General features: G+C 43.9%; 1 long non-coding RNA gene across 1 annotated transcript; it reads left to right on the top strand.

Annotated features, from left to right (window-relative positions):
- The first annotated feature begins 11,143 nt into the window (after positions 1–11,143).
- On the top strand, positions 11,144–14,826 carry LOC147321373 (uncharacterized). Its single transcript, XR_015130865.1, has 5 exons — positions 11,144–11,194; positions 12,109–12,283; positions 12,361–12,508; positions 14,374–14,463; positions 14,668–14,826. It is a non-coding gene; the product is annotated as an uncharacterized LOC147321373 (long non-coding RNA).
- The last annotated feature ends 1,258 nt before the right edge of the window (positions 14,827–16,084 follow it).

Below are 16,084 nucleotides of genomic sequence, written 5' to 3'. Positions count from 1 at the left end.
TTCAAAATATAAAATTCAATTTCAATTTAGTGATGATCATTTTCAAAACTATTTACTGAATTTCAAATTAGGCTAATTCAAATTCAGTTTTAAAAAGCATTTATTCAAGTTACAATTCAGATTCAATCTGAGCAATTCAAATTTGAATTTAACTTATTCAAATTCAGTTTCTGATGGCACAACGTTCTGCCCGTACACATCACCTTGTTAATAAATTCACTGAACAGAGTCCTGCGATTGAGTCCTGCTTGCCAAGCAGCACCCTGACACAGTCTTTGCAGCTGATCCTTGTCAATAAAAATCATACAGCACTGCTCTTTTAGATTTGCTAGGGAGGGTCAACTACGGTGGCCCTGAGAGGCCAGACGGACTGCAACTTCAGAAAACACCAGCAATAAGAAAAACGCTGCAAAAGCACACAAAACACAACGGAAATAGGAAAAAGAACAACAACATTATAGGGGTCGGTAATATTTAACCTTTTTTTTTTATATACAGCTCGATGTCATGCGAATTAAAGAGAAATTAAATTAACTCCGATGGCTTAAAAGTTTCTACATTGCCGCTTACAGTGGCGCTGTTCATGTTGCTGCCAAAATGGTCACCTGACAACTGGTAGTCACGTGGGGTCCGGAGCTTCCTGCAACTGGTCTGTCGGGTTATTGTTTCCCCAGAAACACTTCCGCTGTGTTTTTTCCTATTTGTTGTTCTTTTTCCTATTTCCGTTGTGTTTTGTGCACTTTTGCAGCGTTTTTCATATTGCTGGTGTTTTCTGAAGTTGCAGTCCATCTGGCCTCTTAGGGCCACCGTAGTCAAACTTCTTTTTCATTTAAGACACAATCGTGCACTGTGACGCACAGAATGAACTGGCTTGGATATAGATTCATATAAACATCACAACAACTATGACTAAACAGGTGCAGATAAAATTGTGGACTGTACAATGATCTTACAAGTTGTGAATGTGTGAAAATAACATCCAGCCAGCATCCTAAGTGTTTATAATATTGAACAATTTCAGTTTTATCACCATGGAACATTTTAATAAAGCCTATGCACAATTCAGTAAGGACGACCCAAGGTCTCACATCTGTCCTGTCCCAGGTGTATTCTCACTTTTTATTCTACAAGCTCTTTCATTTTGCAACATATTTACCTTCATTTACACCCCTCTGTAAATTTGTGATGCATCAAATAAAAGGCCCATATTTAATGTCTGTTGTTGTCAATTGGTAGTTTCAAAATCAAATTGATTTGAATTGAATTTAATGTTGAAAGCACTCTCCCTCCCTGATCATCTCCCTCCCTCCACATCATCGAAGGAGATAATTGGAAAACCACTAACATTCATTGACATCTACATATTCTCCAACACTCTTTGTTGACCCAAATATTTAACTTAATGCATATCTATGATAATCCAATTTCAAATCCAGGTGTGAAAATCTAAATTACAAAATCCATACAATAGGCTCATGGGTGGAGGTTGCTTTTTTCAGTCTCAATTTAGATTTAAGTATATTTGGGCTTACTCAATAAATAAAGAAAAGAAATTGTTAAATTTGCGTCTACCGCTTGATTAGCTCTACTAATCCATTACACCATTAGTTTTAGAAAAACAAATAACTGTCATGAGGGAGCAGGTTGGTCCAGTTTCTCCTTCTCCTGAGCAAGCTTCCTGCAGAATCCTACCTATTGGGCAGAGCTCTCTGTTCCAGATCCTCAGCCTGACACATCTGCTGCTGATCATCATCATTAATGCCAGTATGTGAGGACCAGCTGATCTATCGAGGTTTTGCTAGATAGTCTGCCTCTCTCAAGCGGCAACAGGCCAAATCGTGTTGACCTGTTTAACTCACTGCAGCCCTGCCAAGATAATCCAGCTTCCAGTTTCCCTCCCATTTCACCTGGACCACTCACCTCCACCTACCTGTTCATCCTCCACCGCAGGGAGAACATCCCTGGAAATCAAAGGAAATCTTCAACATTCACTGTGAGGGATCTCACTCTTCTCTTCCTTGTTAAATATCAACACTTCACCAAGTTCTTTTGATTCCTCCGAGGCATCCAATGGAAGACAAAACACTGCTCAGTAGACCATTTCACACTCTATTACTTCTAGGAGGGAGATGCGTCCTGCATGACACGTGGCCGCGGATCTCAAAGTGCTGGTGTTCCCCTGACAGTTTTATTACAGAAGCTCTCTCACTCTAGTCTAAACGACAGTGTCTCAGTAACTTTCCACCAGAGATGGTCCCGTCTTATCTACGTTTTCCCAGGCAAGCGTGAGTGAGAGTCTACAGCTTTCTACTCCCCGAGCACACGTAGTCTAATGCCTCTATTTTCAGGGCCGTGTCCACTTAATACCACACTATATGGTAATATGGCATTTTAGTTCATATAAAGCATAGAATTGAGGCACGTCAAATAATTTAATCCCAACATCATCTAAGTGGATTTTCTGCCTTCAGTGTAACTGGAGGATTGTTTCCCTGACATCCCCAGGAATGACCTTTGCTCCCCTGTGATTAACGTTGCTCAATTTACTTATTGTTTATAAAGTTTCACACAGTCAAGGAGCAGTTCAGGACACACTTCACAGTGTGTTGTACTAGTGTGACATGTGACAAATAAAGAATCTTCAATCTTGAAGTAAGTCAGCACAGAAGCAAGTTAGGTAGTTACTAATGTTCACCAGCTAGCCATGGACAGTTGGCCATGTTGTTATCACACATGCTTTGAATCATTTTTTATGATCTCCTTAGACCTCAGTAATAACAAAAACGACACCTGTGTGATTTAATAAAGAGGAGGTTTGATATTGCCATGGTTATAATGAGAAAGACAACTCAAACCTGGGTTGTGGCTCTTTCAATTTATTCGTAGCATTTTCCTGCTCAGCGGCTGTTCCAAACCTGCGTTAGTGCTCATACATAGCTAAGCCATTAGGTGCTCGCATTCCAATCACACTGCACATTTCTGTATAATGTTTTGTAAAACAATATTATGTATATAGTATATTTAATATTACAATATAATCTCACCACTTTAACAAAATCTTGAACCTCTAGACGTTTTGTTTGTTTATATACTTTGTTTTTTTTATGCTCTTGGGTTTCTGAAAAGGCAATATATAAATTACTGCTAATGCTAAAACTAAAGTTTTTACTATTATTATTAAAAATATAAAGAAGCGGTGCTAGTTTAGTTCAGCAGCAAGTTCAGGCCACATGCACATGGTCGGAAAGCAGCGTTCGAGTACAACCGGCAGCCCGTGTCGTCCCCCTCTCTCTCTCCCAGTCTTCCTGTGTGTTTTTGCTGTCTCTATCCAGTAATGGCAAAAATAATCAAATCAAATAAATAAATTATACATATTTAAACAGATCATAGGGATAATTTAATGTTAATCATTTCTGAGATTTTCCACTGGATATTCAGAGTTCCCTGAAAATATCTGACTGACATCATGAAAATATTTTCAACATGCCACATGAATCACACACAGTATCATCCAGGGACTGTTACTTTGCCCATTCAGACAGCACTTTTTGTTAGCTGGTCAGTTAGGCACTCCTGTATACAAGGGGAAAGGCAAGAAGAAAAAAGAGAGCTGTTTTTGCATAGTAATTAATCTTGACAGACATACGTCATGCTTCTGGGCCCCTGACAACGTTACGCCCTGGGTGAAATTAACGACTAGCTGCTTATCTTAAAAGACCTGGGAATTAATTAAAAATGACATTTCCCCAAAGACTCGGGCTTCTGAGGCTGCCATGTTGAAATTAACTGATGAGGAGTCCTAGGAGGAAAAATGAAATAAGCAAACTGTCAAACGCTGAGCAAATCACTGCTGTTTATCAGTACGGCTCTGTCCTCAGGAAATAACAGTGGCCTTACATCCTGCATGTGTCCAGAGCACCATGGATAAAAGTCATATTGGTATTAACAAGAGGAGGAGGAAAACAAACAATCCTGTCAAATGTGATATGGAGACAATGTGCTTGAGTTAAGTAGAGGAAGACTTTGCTGAAATGAGCTCTTAATTCAGCACAAAGATGGTCTAGCACTGACTTGAAGGAATATTTCACAACTAGAAGTGTCTGTATTATGAAATAGTGGCTTCTGTCCAGAACTCGCTGTTTGAAAGCCTCACAAAGAGCGGCATTAAACAAAATCTAATTTTAACTAAATGCTCAGGACTCTGCATCCAGGACCCGCGTCCATTTGGTACAGGTTAACACAGTACACACTAACGCAGAGTAGGACCAAAGATCATCAAAAACACCGCGTTGTCTTTCTGATAACTATGTTTGGGAAGTATTTCTCGACTTTCAGTACAGTATATTGCCAAATTATATGTGTTACTGTCTACCTCATTTATGCACACACATCTGATAACTAGCTATTTATTTAGCATGAAAATTAAAAACCTATTGGCCCCTATTAATGCATTGTCTGCATAACAGATGAATCCTAGTGATCTATGATATTAACATCACTCTCACCCTGTGAGATTAGCTTGGATTACACCCCAGGACCCCGGCTACCCTGAATTGTGTATGAAAGAACAAAAGAATGGATGAAACTTCAAAAGCATTCTGAGGGAGGTTGGGGATATTGAGTCTGAATGGACCCCGTTCCATTGCTGAGGCTGTATTGAGTTGGTTGATAGTGGAAACTCCAGAAATAGATGGATGCCAGAGGTGAAGGGAATTTTAAGCTGAAAAAGTTCTAACAAGTTTGTTTGGGTCGTGGGACTCTAGAGGGAGCTGACAGGAGTAGCTGATTCAGAAAATAGCTGAAGCAAACACTTGAATACGAACGGGAGGAGTTCTGTGACCCCACTGAGCAAAGTTTTCAGGTGGCCTAGAGGTGATTCTGGAAAACTGTCAGGAGGAAGAGGTTCCTTGCTGCTCTCAGTGTGTACAGTTAGGATGGATGCTGCTGACTTTAACTGAGAACACAGACAGGAGAAGGAAGGAAGGTGTGTCAGAAGGTAGGAAGACTAAGACTACGTTCACTCTGCAGGTCTTAATGCTCAATTCCGATTTTGTGATCAAATCCGATTTTTTTGTCTGCTCGTTCACACTACAAATAAAATGCGACAGCAAACGCGCTCTAGTGTGAACGCTCAAAGCGGCCGCATGCGCAAAAGAAGACGTCACACACAACGCGCTCTGTTTAGACCCAGAGCAAATAGTATGTTTGACTGATGGCCTTAATATAAAGACTTGTTTCAGACTTTGCGTTTCCCACTTTTGCTTTAAGTTATAAAATTATTTTGTTATTTACATTTGGCCTAATAATGATCCTGATTGCTGTTTTAGAGGAGCGCTGCTTTAAAGGATAGATTTCTGTCAGAATCTGCAGATTATACAGAACAAATAAAATGTTCACGTTTCTCCAACGTTGTCTTCCCAACAGTTTCACCGGATGGCCAGGAAGCGTTCACGATGTCTTCTCTGGCGCTGATAATTGGCATCTGTCTCATGTCAGTGACGTAAAAGACGGATTTAATGCGACATGACCATCAAACAGCAGTCGCTTTCTGAAACATCAGATATGTATCGGATTCAGTACCACATATGAAAGTGCCGTTCACACTGTCATAGCATGATGGGATATGGGTTGCACAGGGTCAATAAAAGGCCGATTTGATGCGCTTTCGCCTGCAGTGTGAACGTAGCCCTAGAGTCTGTAAACAAGAGGGATGACTATCACTTGTGTAAAGTAACTGAGGTAGTTAAACAACTCCTTGGTGGCTGGGCCCATGGGGTTGATAGGATTTGCCCTGAGGTTGTCATGCTCTGGAAATCATGGGGTTATCTTGGTTGACAACCCTGCATGTAGAAGTTGGGGACAGTGCCCTTGGATTGGCAGACTGGGATGACAGTTTCCCCCTTTAAGAAGGGGGGCAAGAGGGTGTGATCCAACTTCAGGGGAGTTCTCCAGAAAGGTTCATACCAGGGTTTGGGAGTGGAGAGTGTTGGTTAGCAGCGTGGTACCCTGGAGTGTCCAAGAGAGACATTGCTGCATCTGAGGCCATAGTTCTCAGCCAGAAAAGGATGGAGTGACAATTCTGTTCCTGGGAGGAGTTGCTAGAAGTTGAAGGCTTCAAGCATCTCCGTTTTTTGTTGCTTTGTGCTTGCCAATACAAAAATTGGCAGCTACATGTGTACAACATAGGAGTGAATGAGTGATACTAGTTTTAATAACCATTTAATAAACTAAACAAATATTTGTTTGACAGAAAGTTGTCTGTTGTCATTTATTGAATTGAAAGCCTTTATTGTCATTATACATAGTTTAACAAAATTAGAAACAGCTCTATAAAAGTGCACACATGCTTATAGCACATTATAAAAACTATACAATAATTTAACTATGGGCTGACATGCATGCAAATCCATTACACAAATGAGGGGTTAAAGGGGACTGCAATGATGCAGAATGGAATTCTGAATTAATGAGTAATTAACCCCGAGGGACAGTTTGTTGTAGTGATTTCGAGTGGGATCATTTTTCACGTGCTACAGCCTCCGATTCCTTCCAGTAGATCCAATGGATGCACTTCAAAAACTGTTAATTAATTAATGTTACCCTATGGTCCTGCCTGCACAGCTTGTGTTTGTCTTTCTCATTTCATTCAAGAGAAGAGAAGAGTAGGAATAGATGGAGTTAGTTTTTTAATTAATGTGTTACGTTAGAAAGACAAGACGGGAGAGGAGTAGAGTACATTTTTATAAGGACTGCTATTTACAGTTTAAACTGTAAATTTGAAGCATGTGATTTTTGTTTTCTTAATTAGACAATGGATCTCTACATAATGTGTTCTTGAAGTTTCCTATTTATTTCTGTCAAGGTGCTGTCACAGTCTCGCTCCTTCGCCGTTCTGTTTTTCTCTCCTCTTGTGGCTCTCTTTCCCCTCTGTTGTGTGTGTGTGTGGATGTGTGTGGATGCCACATTTTGATATTTTAATGCAGAAATGCTGCTTATTGAATCCTAGATAAAGTTCATAAAACACGTGTGGTTATGCCTCCATGTTTGCTCTTCTCAACTTTGCACTACAGGGAGTGCAGAATTATTAGGCAAATGAGTATTTTGTCCACATCATCCTCTTCATGCATGTTGTCTTACTCCAAGCTGTATAGGCTCGAAAGCCTACTACCAATTAAGCATATTAGGTGATGTGCATCTCTGTAATGAGAAGGGGTGTGGTCTAATGACATCAACACCCTATATCAGGTGTGCATAATTATTAGGCAACGTCCTTTCCTTTGGCAAAATGGGTCAAAAGAAGGACTTGACAGGCTCAGAAAAGTCAAAAATAGTGAGATATCTTGCAGAGGGATGCAGCAGTCTCAAAATTGCAAAGCTTCTGAAGCGTGATCATCGAACAATCAAGCGTTTCATTCAAAATAGTCAACAGGGTCGCAAGAAGCGTGTGGAAAAACCAAGGCGCCAAATAACTGCCCATGAACTGAGAAAAGTCAAGCGTGCAGCTGCCAAGATGCCACTTGCCACCAGTTTGGCCATATTTCAGAGCTGCAACATCACTGGAGTGCCCAAAAGCACAAGGTGTGCAATACTCAGAGACATGGCCAAGGTAAGAAAGGCTGAAAGACGACCACCACTGAACAAGACACACAAGCTGAAACGTCAAGACTGGGCCAAGAAATATCTCAAGACTGGTTTTTCTAAGGTTTTATGGACTGATGAAATGAGAGTGAGTCTTGATGGGCCAGATGGATGGGCCCGTGGCTGGATTGGTAAAGGGCAGAGAGCTCCAGTCCCACTCAGACGCCAGCAAGGTGGAGGTGGAGTACTGGTTTGGGCTGGTATCATCAAAGATGAGCTTGTGGGGCCTTTTTGGGTTGAGGATGGAGTCAAGCTCAACTCCCAGTCCTACTGACAGTTCCTGGAAGACACCTTCTTCAAGCAGTGGTACAGGAAGAAGTCTGCATCCTTCAAGAAAAACATGATTTTCATGCAGGACAATGCTCCATCACACGCGTCCAAGTACTCCACAGCGTGGCTGCAAGAAAGGGTATAAAAGAAGAAAAACTAATGACATGGCCTCCTTGTTCACCTGATCTGAACCCCATTGAGAACCTGTGGTCCATCATCAAATGTGAGATTTACAAGGAGGGAAAACAGTTCACCTCTCTGAACAGTGTCTGGGAGGCTGTGGTTGCTGCTGCACGCAATGTTGATGGTGAACAGATCAAAACACTGACAGAATCCATGGATGGCAGGCTTTTGAGTGTCCTTGCAAAGAAAGGTGGCTATATTGGTCGCTGATTTGTTTTTGTTTTTGAATGTCAGAAATGTATATTTGTGAATGTGGAGATGTTATATTGGTTTCACTGGTAAAAATAAATAATTGAAATGGGTATATATTTGTTTTTTGTTAAGTTGCCTAATAATTCTGCACAGTAATAGTCACCTGCACACACAGATATCCCCCTAAAATAGCTAAAACTAAAAACAAACTAAAGACTACTTCCAAGAACATTCAGCTTTGATATTAATGAGCTTTTTGGGTTCATTGAGAACATGGTTGTTGTTCAATAATAAAATTATCCCTCAAAAATACAACTTGCCTGATAATTCTGCACTCCCTGTAAACTCCCCCAGCCAGTGGTTGCAGATGCCTGCTTCTCCATGAGCCTGATGTTTTTGGAAGTCTCCTTGTGTGAAATGGGACTTCTTCCTCTTCACTGCCTTTAAGTGCTTGTCGGGTTCACTTTCTAATTTTTTTTGCACGAGGTTTAACTTTCAATAGCAAGTCTCTTGAGATGATGGTATTTACATGTCATCCATCCTTTGCTGGATGCACAATACTATGCACTATGCCACTTCAGAAATGCATGGAAAGATACTTTAGTAATGTGTCTGGCATCACTGTCACTAAGCATTAATAATGATAACTTTGTTTTGACAGATTGGTATAGCTCCTTTCAAGAAACCCAACTTTACACAAGAGTGGCAGTGGCAGGTTTTTTTGTTTTTATTGTTGAAGAGGTGAGTTTGGTAAATGGTAAATGGACTGTTTCTTATAGTACTGCTACTGCTTTTTACTATGAGCAGTTGAAGCGCTCTTATGCAACTGGCTTCATTCAAGCATTCACACTGTAAAATGAACGGACCCCACGTAACTTCAGGTTTCTTAGTGTTTATTTGCATAATGCGTTTTCTTTCGTCACTCTGGGCAGTCAGCTTTTCAGCTGCTTCCCCACTCTAAACTCAGCTGTCCTCGCAGGCCCAGCTTCACTGGAAAAGGGGAGAATCTGATTAGTGAGTGGCAGCAGCTGTGCCTCCCTGCTCCCCCCACCCGGGTGGCCTGGGGGATCCTCTGCAAGGATGACTGCAGCTTCCAGGCTCACCGGTCTAAGACAGCAGACCCAGTGTGCCATTTCCCTGTGCAAGCCCTCCACAAACTGTTCTAGGACCACCTTTTCCAGCATGCGTGTGTCCCCCTCTGACGGCCCAGGCTGCAGCCCCCTTGATGCCGCATTGTACAGCTGACAGGGCCATGCGAACGGCAAATCCTCCCCTGCCATCAGAATGGCTGGGAACTGCCGCCAGTGATCCTCCGGGGAGAGGCCCAAACAATCCAGCACCATGCAGCAGTTGTCTTCAAAACTAAGCTGATGGCAGGCTCAGAGCCTCGGAGCCTCCCCCAATAGCAACACTGCAGCTGCAGTAACCACGGTGCCCATTCTGCGGGAGACCACTGGCATACCTTTGCCGTGGCCTGGAAGGTTTCCAGGAAAATCTGTGGGTGATTGCAGAGCCAAAGACTACACCTCCACGCCACATCCCCCTTTTCTGAATCCTCTATGCTCTGGCCCCTTTTAAACCACCTCAGACAGGGACTCATGGGGTTGAACTTTGCAGAAGGAGCAGGAAGCACACTGAGACTGTCTGTGTATCCTGAATACGTTACAGTTTTTATAACCACTAAAAATGATATCAACGCTCTCATATAAAACTGGAATTATACGAGAAAGCATCTTTTGCAGACGTCAACTGGATCAAATGTGAAGGTCCTCTGTTGAAAGGGTATAAGGGAGCCCACTTTACTGGAGGGGCTACAGTGTAACAGGGATGGAATGAAATGCTTGGGTGTGTTTCTGGGAAGAGACGAATTCCAAAAGAAAAATTGGGAAGGTCTAGCAGAAAAGATCAGTGCCCGATTGTCTCGATGGAGTTGGGCCCAGCTGCAGTTGTCCTGCATGGGAAGAATTTTGGTTTTTAACATCTTGGCCACCTCTGTGCTCTGGCACCATTCTACTGTTGTGGAACCTCCAGATGCATTAATCAGAGAGATTCAAAATGCACTGGTCAATTTCTTCTGGGGACGATTCCACTTGACCAGGTCTGCTGTGCTGCTGCCTGTGTTGGACGGGCCTTTGCAGCTGCCTGGCAGTTTTTCTTCTTCAGAGACCAAAACGCTATCTTTATTATAAAGAACAACCTCCCTGGTTCAAGATGGCAACCACACTTCTTCACAGATTAAAGGATTTATGACAAGCATCTTTTTCTTCTAAACCTGACTGACATGGACCTTTCACAGACTTCATTCCTTTACCAGTGGGTTCTGGGGAAGCTGACAGTAGAGGTCATGGATGGTCTCCAAGGGCTCTTCTGGGTTGCTTTTTATAGGTAATCAATTGATTTCTGACTTTCCATCATTGTCTATCTAGGCTACAGTTGAGGAGCAAGATGAAGAAGGAGGATTGCTGTTGTCCCTTCATACACCTTCGCTGTGTGACTTCTCATAGGAGTCAAAGAGGGCTTTTTATCTTTTATTTAATCTTTTTTAAAAGCTTTTTATCTTTTTGCCTAAAGTAGCCTGCGGTGCAGCGAGGACGGTTTGCCTAGTTAACTTTTTAACAGGTCAGGCAGGCTTGTGCAGTGATCATGTAGCAGGTTGAAAAAGCTACATGTTTATTTTTGTAAGAAAACCAATTACCCCCTTATTTTTTGTTTATTATTGTGACTTATTTTGACATTTTTATGTGTTGTTATATTGGTTATATTTCATTATGCCAGTAGATGGTGCTCTTGCACTGCTGTGGAACTACCAGAGAGACTTTAGCTATAGGCTCTGCGCATGCGCAGCTCAGAAATAAATGAGCTCCGGCCTGAGCAAGACGCTAACTTCGGTGTCCTCTCTATTAATCCACAGGTACTGACAAACAAACTTTTATGTTACCGAACTGGTTCTAAATGTCATGGAAGTTGAGTAACAACTGTTCGGCTATATTTTGAGATGAGAGTGATGATGTTGTTTTGTGGTATTTTGTTGTAATGAGTATTAGTGTATCATCGGCATAATGCTATAATGCTACGTAGCACTATAAGTATATGCTATGACAGTGGCAACCTGCGACTTCTGAAAATGTGTTGTAGTGTTTGTTTTAGTGTTAGCCAAGCAGTACTGAGTACATGTATTAAGGGGAAAGCTTTTTGTTGGTGAAACAACGTTGCAGTCGTCTGCCGCCATGTTATGTTGCGTTCAAGGGACGCCATGTTCAAAAGTAATAGCGTATATGGCGCGAATGTGGGGAAAGGTGTGAATGTGAGATGGGTTATTTTGGTATGTTGTTATGCTTTAGCCGCGAGTGTTTTAAGTTGTGAGTATGTAAAGTCATTTTGAATTAGTTTGTATTTATTTTGCTTTTGAGAGAATGCTTTTTGTAACTTTATTTATGTTTATGAACTCTGTTATTTTATGGGAAGAATGCATGGTCTAGTGTGATTTGTATTGTGTATATGTGGAGAAATAAATGAGCTCCGGCCTGAGCAAGACGCTAACTTCGGTGTCCTCTCTATTAATCCACAGTTTGCTCATATTTGGCTACGCAGTGCTCTCTAGCCTGTGTGCCGCTTGCTGCCGGTCCAGATTCCCCTAGGTCTGGTGCCGGTAACAATCACCATGACAAAATCATGTTTGTTTCTAATGCAGCTCTGTCTGATGGTCTGAAGATCACAGCATTGACTTCCAATCCTTTCCCCTTCTCACAGATTTCCAGAATTCCTTGAGTACATTGTGTTTAGTAGATGATGATATATTCAAATACTTCATAATTTTATGTTAAGCAACCAGTGTGTGTCATGGTCCGCGGCCCGGCGTCCGAGGTGCTGATGGGATGCCCACGCCCACGGGCGTGGCTGCTAACTCCACACCTGCATCCCATCCCAGGCGATCACCAGGTGGACTATTTAATCCTGCCCAGCCTGCTGCTCCACGCCAGTCCGTAGTCGTCTCTCAGCGGTAACGTACACCTGCGGGAAAGCCCTTATGAAAACTTACTCATCTGAACTAGCACTAACTCTGCCCTGTGTACTCAGATCACAACTCGGCGTGTTTTGAGCCACCTGCCTGTCCACCTGCCCGTCCGGAATTTGGATCACGATCAGCACTCGCCGCCTCGACTTTTCTGGAGCTCCCCCGCGGACCCTCACCCCTCCCTCTGGCTCCCTCGGCCCCGCTATCATCGTAAGACGCATACTCTACCTCCCCTCGTATGCTGCCGTTTCCCCGCACCCCAATAATCCTTTTCCTGTTGCAGCCTCCCACAGTCCCGCTCGCGGCGTTCCTGCGCGACTCACCTCCCGGTCCTTCGGTTTTTCTGGTTCCACGCGTTTTTCCCCTTCTACCCTCCCGGGACACCTTCAGTTATAATAAAGTTTATTTTTTTTCTCATACCCCGGTGTGTGTGTGCTCTGCTTCTGGGTCCAGCTTGTGCGCGGAACTTATTTAACCTCTCACCCCATTCGTGATTGCGATTACGACGATTTCCTGGAGGAGTTCCAGGCTACGTTCTCCCCTCCAGTCTCGGAGGACGACGCCGCGCAGAAATTGCTGGGGCTCCGTCAGGGGCGGCGTAGTATTGCGGAGTACCTAGTCGAGTTTCGTACCAGAGCGGTCGCCGTGGGTTGGCCCGATTCGGCCCTCCGTGGGGTCTTTTTACGGTCGCTAACCGACCAGATGAAAGACCAACTAGCGTTTCACGAGGAAACTAAATCCTTCGAAGAATTGGCTTCCCTCGCCCGCAGGATCAATAGACGCCTGCGGGAGAGGGATGCCGAGCGGCGGCTTAAGCCTATGGGCTCCGTATTGCGCCCCGGGATCCGTGTTTCTTCGTCCCCACCCACGGCTGCGTGTACGCGCTCTCCATCGCCTCCTCCGCCCGAACCCATGCAAATCGGGCGCTCTCGGCTTTCTCCGGAGGAGAGGGAACGCCGATTCTGGGCTGGGGATTGCCTGTACTGTGGGAGGCCCGGTCACCGCATCGCTGTTTGCCCGGTCCGCCCAAACGACCCGGCCCACCGGTAAGTCCGGTGGGCAGCACTTTCAGCACTACTAGACCCCGATTGTTACTGTCCGTTACCATTGTGACTAATAACCAGACTTTTACATGCCCCGCGCTGGTGGACTCCGGGGCGGAACAGAACCTCATGGATGAGAAACTGGCTAAGAGGTTAGCGGTATCTCTTACTCCACTCGAACCGCCCATCCCTGCGTCCACATTGAATAATCAGGTGTTTGCTTATATCACTCACCAAACCGCGCCAGTACAGTTAGTCGCATCAGGAAACCACCAGGAGCAGCTTTCCTTTTTCACTTTCCCCGCTCCTGACACCCCGCTTATCTTAGATTACCCCTGGTTACAGAGGCATAATCCTCACATTGATTGGGCCGGAAAGAGAATCGCGAGCTGGAGTTTGTTTTGTCTGGCAAACTGCTTGGGGTCAGCCGTTCCCCCCGCCTCAACGGAACGGAGCCCAGTCCCGCCACCAGCACTAGACCTCTCTTCCGTTCCCCCTGAATATCACGATCTACGGCAGGTGTTCAGTAAAGACGAGGCGCTCTCACTACCACCTCACCGACCATATGACTGCGCCATTGATCTACTCCCGGGAGCTTCGCTACCCTCTAGCAGACTGTACAACCTGTCTCGCCCCGAAAGAGAAACTATGGAGAATTACATCCAGGAGTCGCTAACAGCAGGAAGAATCAGGCCGTCATCCTCCCCCGTAGCTGCGGGTTTTTTCTTTGTGGGAAAGAAGGACGGGACGCTCCGACCGTGCATCGATTACCGGGGTCTAAACGACATCACCGTCAAGAATAAATATCCCCTCCCACTAATTAATTCTGTTTTTGACTCACTCCAGGAAGCCACAGTCTTCACCAAGCTGTAGTTCTGGTTCTGGTTGACATCTGACATCTGCCTTTCTAAGATGTTCTTTTTATACCCAATCGTGTTATTGACCTGTTGCCAATTAACATGCAAAATATTTCTCAAGCTGTTTCTGATTTCTGTTTTCCGGCCACCGGAACCGTTTCGCCGCTGCTGCCAGACCTGTGGCAGACCACCGGAGCTACAGCGCTGCCACCACTGGACTCGAGGTAGGCCGCCTAAAGCGTCCTACTGCTATCACGGGACCAAGGTAGGCCACCTGAACTCTTTTGTTAAAGTGATGGACCACCTGAGACTGTTTTGTGGGGGTTTTTTTCTTTTTTTTTGCACTGCTGCGGGATGCGTGGTCTGACTTTGGGACTGTGACCTGGGAGGGTTTGTTATTTTGTTGTTTTTGCTTGTGTTTTGGTTCTGGGGTCAGTGTCTAACGGCTGCTTCCATTGTTTTCCTGCAGGAGGAACATGGAGAGGAAGGACAGCACGCACAGGGTGTGCAGAGTCACGACAGCGGGGAGCACAAACGTCAGAGTGGGAGACACACACGGGAGTCTTGGGGAGCACGAGGATTAATTGTGCATCAGTTGTTGCCACACTGTAAATAAACACACTGTTGATATTCAGAGCTCCGCGCCTGGGTCCTCCTTCCCTACATCCCCATGGTTTGCCCTGGCAAATAGAAATATGGACACTGTCCTCAGCAGAGGATATACTCATTTAAAGCACCAGAGAGCGCTTTTCAATCAGGAGCGGTTGGTAAGAGTCAGCCATATTAAGACTTTGAACAGTCTGTAAAAATATTATCTAAATGCTCAGTTCTAAAAACCTGTCAACCACATTCTAGTGTTTGTTCCAGTATTCCTTGTCTTTTTCACTTTCACATAAAGAAATGCATGGAGGGGCATATTTGTTCTTAAAACAGTGGAGATATAGGAACAGAAATACAGAGCGTGGGAAGGCGAGTCACATAGCAAACAGCAGAAGAAAGATGGCTCACAGCTCAGTGTTGCTACACACAGTGAGAGCAAATGACCAGGTGACACTGACATGACTGACCTTTCTCTGTACGTGTTTCTGTTTATATATTACCACCTCCCGTTGCTCTTTGAAAGGTTAGAAATGGCACAAAAATTTTGTATTTTAACATGATCTTCCTCATATTTTATCTTTATATGGTGGGATTCAGTGCTTCATATTTATACGAGAAACATTACCAAATGAAGAGGGCACATCAAGTGGGCGATGACACAGTGGTTTCTCTATGTCTGAATTTTCACTCTTCAAATAGCTGATATGACTGCTAAGTGATAAGAACAGCTTCTAAAAGGGCATTTCTTCTCCCATAGAAGAATCCCGTGAATAGGAGTGTAGCCTATAGGTTTATATTGTTGAATTATAATTATGAGACAATGAGTTTTCGGTGATTTTACAGAGAAATGTGAAAGTAGCTTAACAAGTAATATAACAAATTGGTTTCTCGCGGGAGTGATTTATGCTCTGAATTACTTTAGATAAGAGTAAGCTAGAGTAAACTTTAGAAAAGTGTTATGTGTAATATGCTAATTATCACTCCCACACTGAACACAACAAACTAGAAAAATACCTCCAACATGCACAAACATTTGACCTCAACGCATATATATATATAATTCCTATCCTTCAAGCTCGGGTCCTCTACCAGAGGCCTGGGTGCTTGAGGGTCCTGTGCAGTATCTTTGCTGTTCCCAGGACTGCGCTCTTCTGGACAGAGATCTCCGATGTTGTTCCCGGGATCTGCTGGAGCCACTCGCCTAGCTTGGGAGTCACCGAACCTAGTGCTCCGATTACCACGGGGACCACCGTTACCTTCACCCTCCACATCCTCTCGAGCTCTTC

This window comes from Aulonocara sp. 'chitande type north' Nkhata Bay, linkage group LG9 (genome assembly GCF_057382095.1).
Source record: "Aulonocara sp. 'chitande type north' Nkhata Bay isolate Kocher_YH1m ecotype deep benthic linkage group LG9, A_spYH_male_GT1.1, whole genome shotgun sequence".
Lineage (NCBI taxonomy): Eukaryota > Metazoa > Chordata > Actinopteri > Cichliformes > Cichlidae > Aulonocara > Aulonocara sp. 'chitande type north' Nkhata Bay.
The sequence above is the reverse complement of the archived record's forward strand: the minus strand, read 5'-3'. Positions and strand labels throughout refer to the sequence as shown.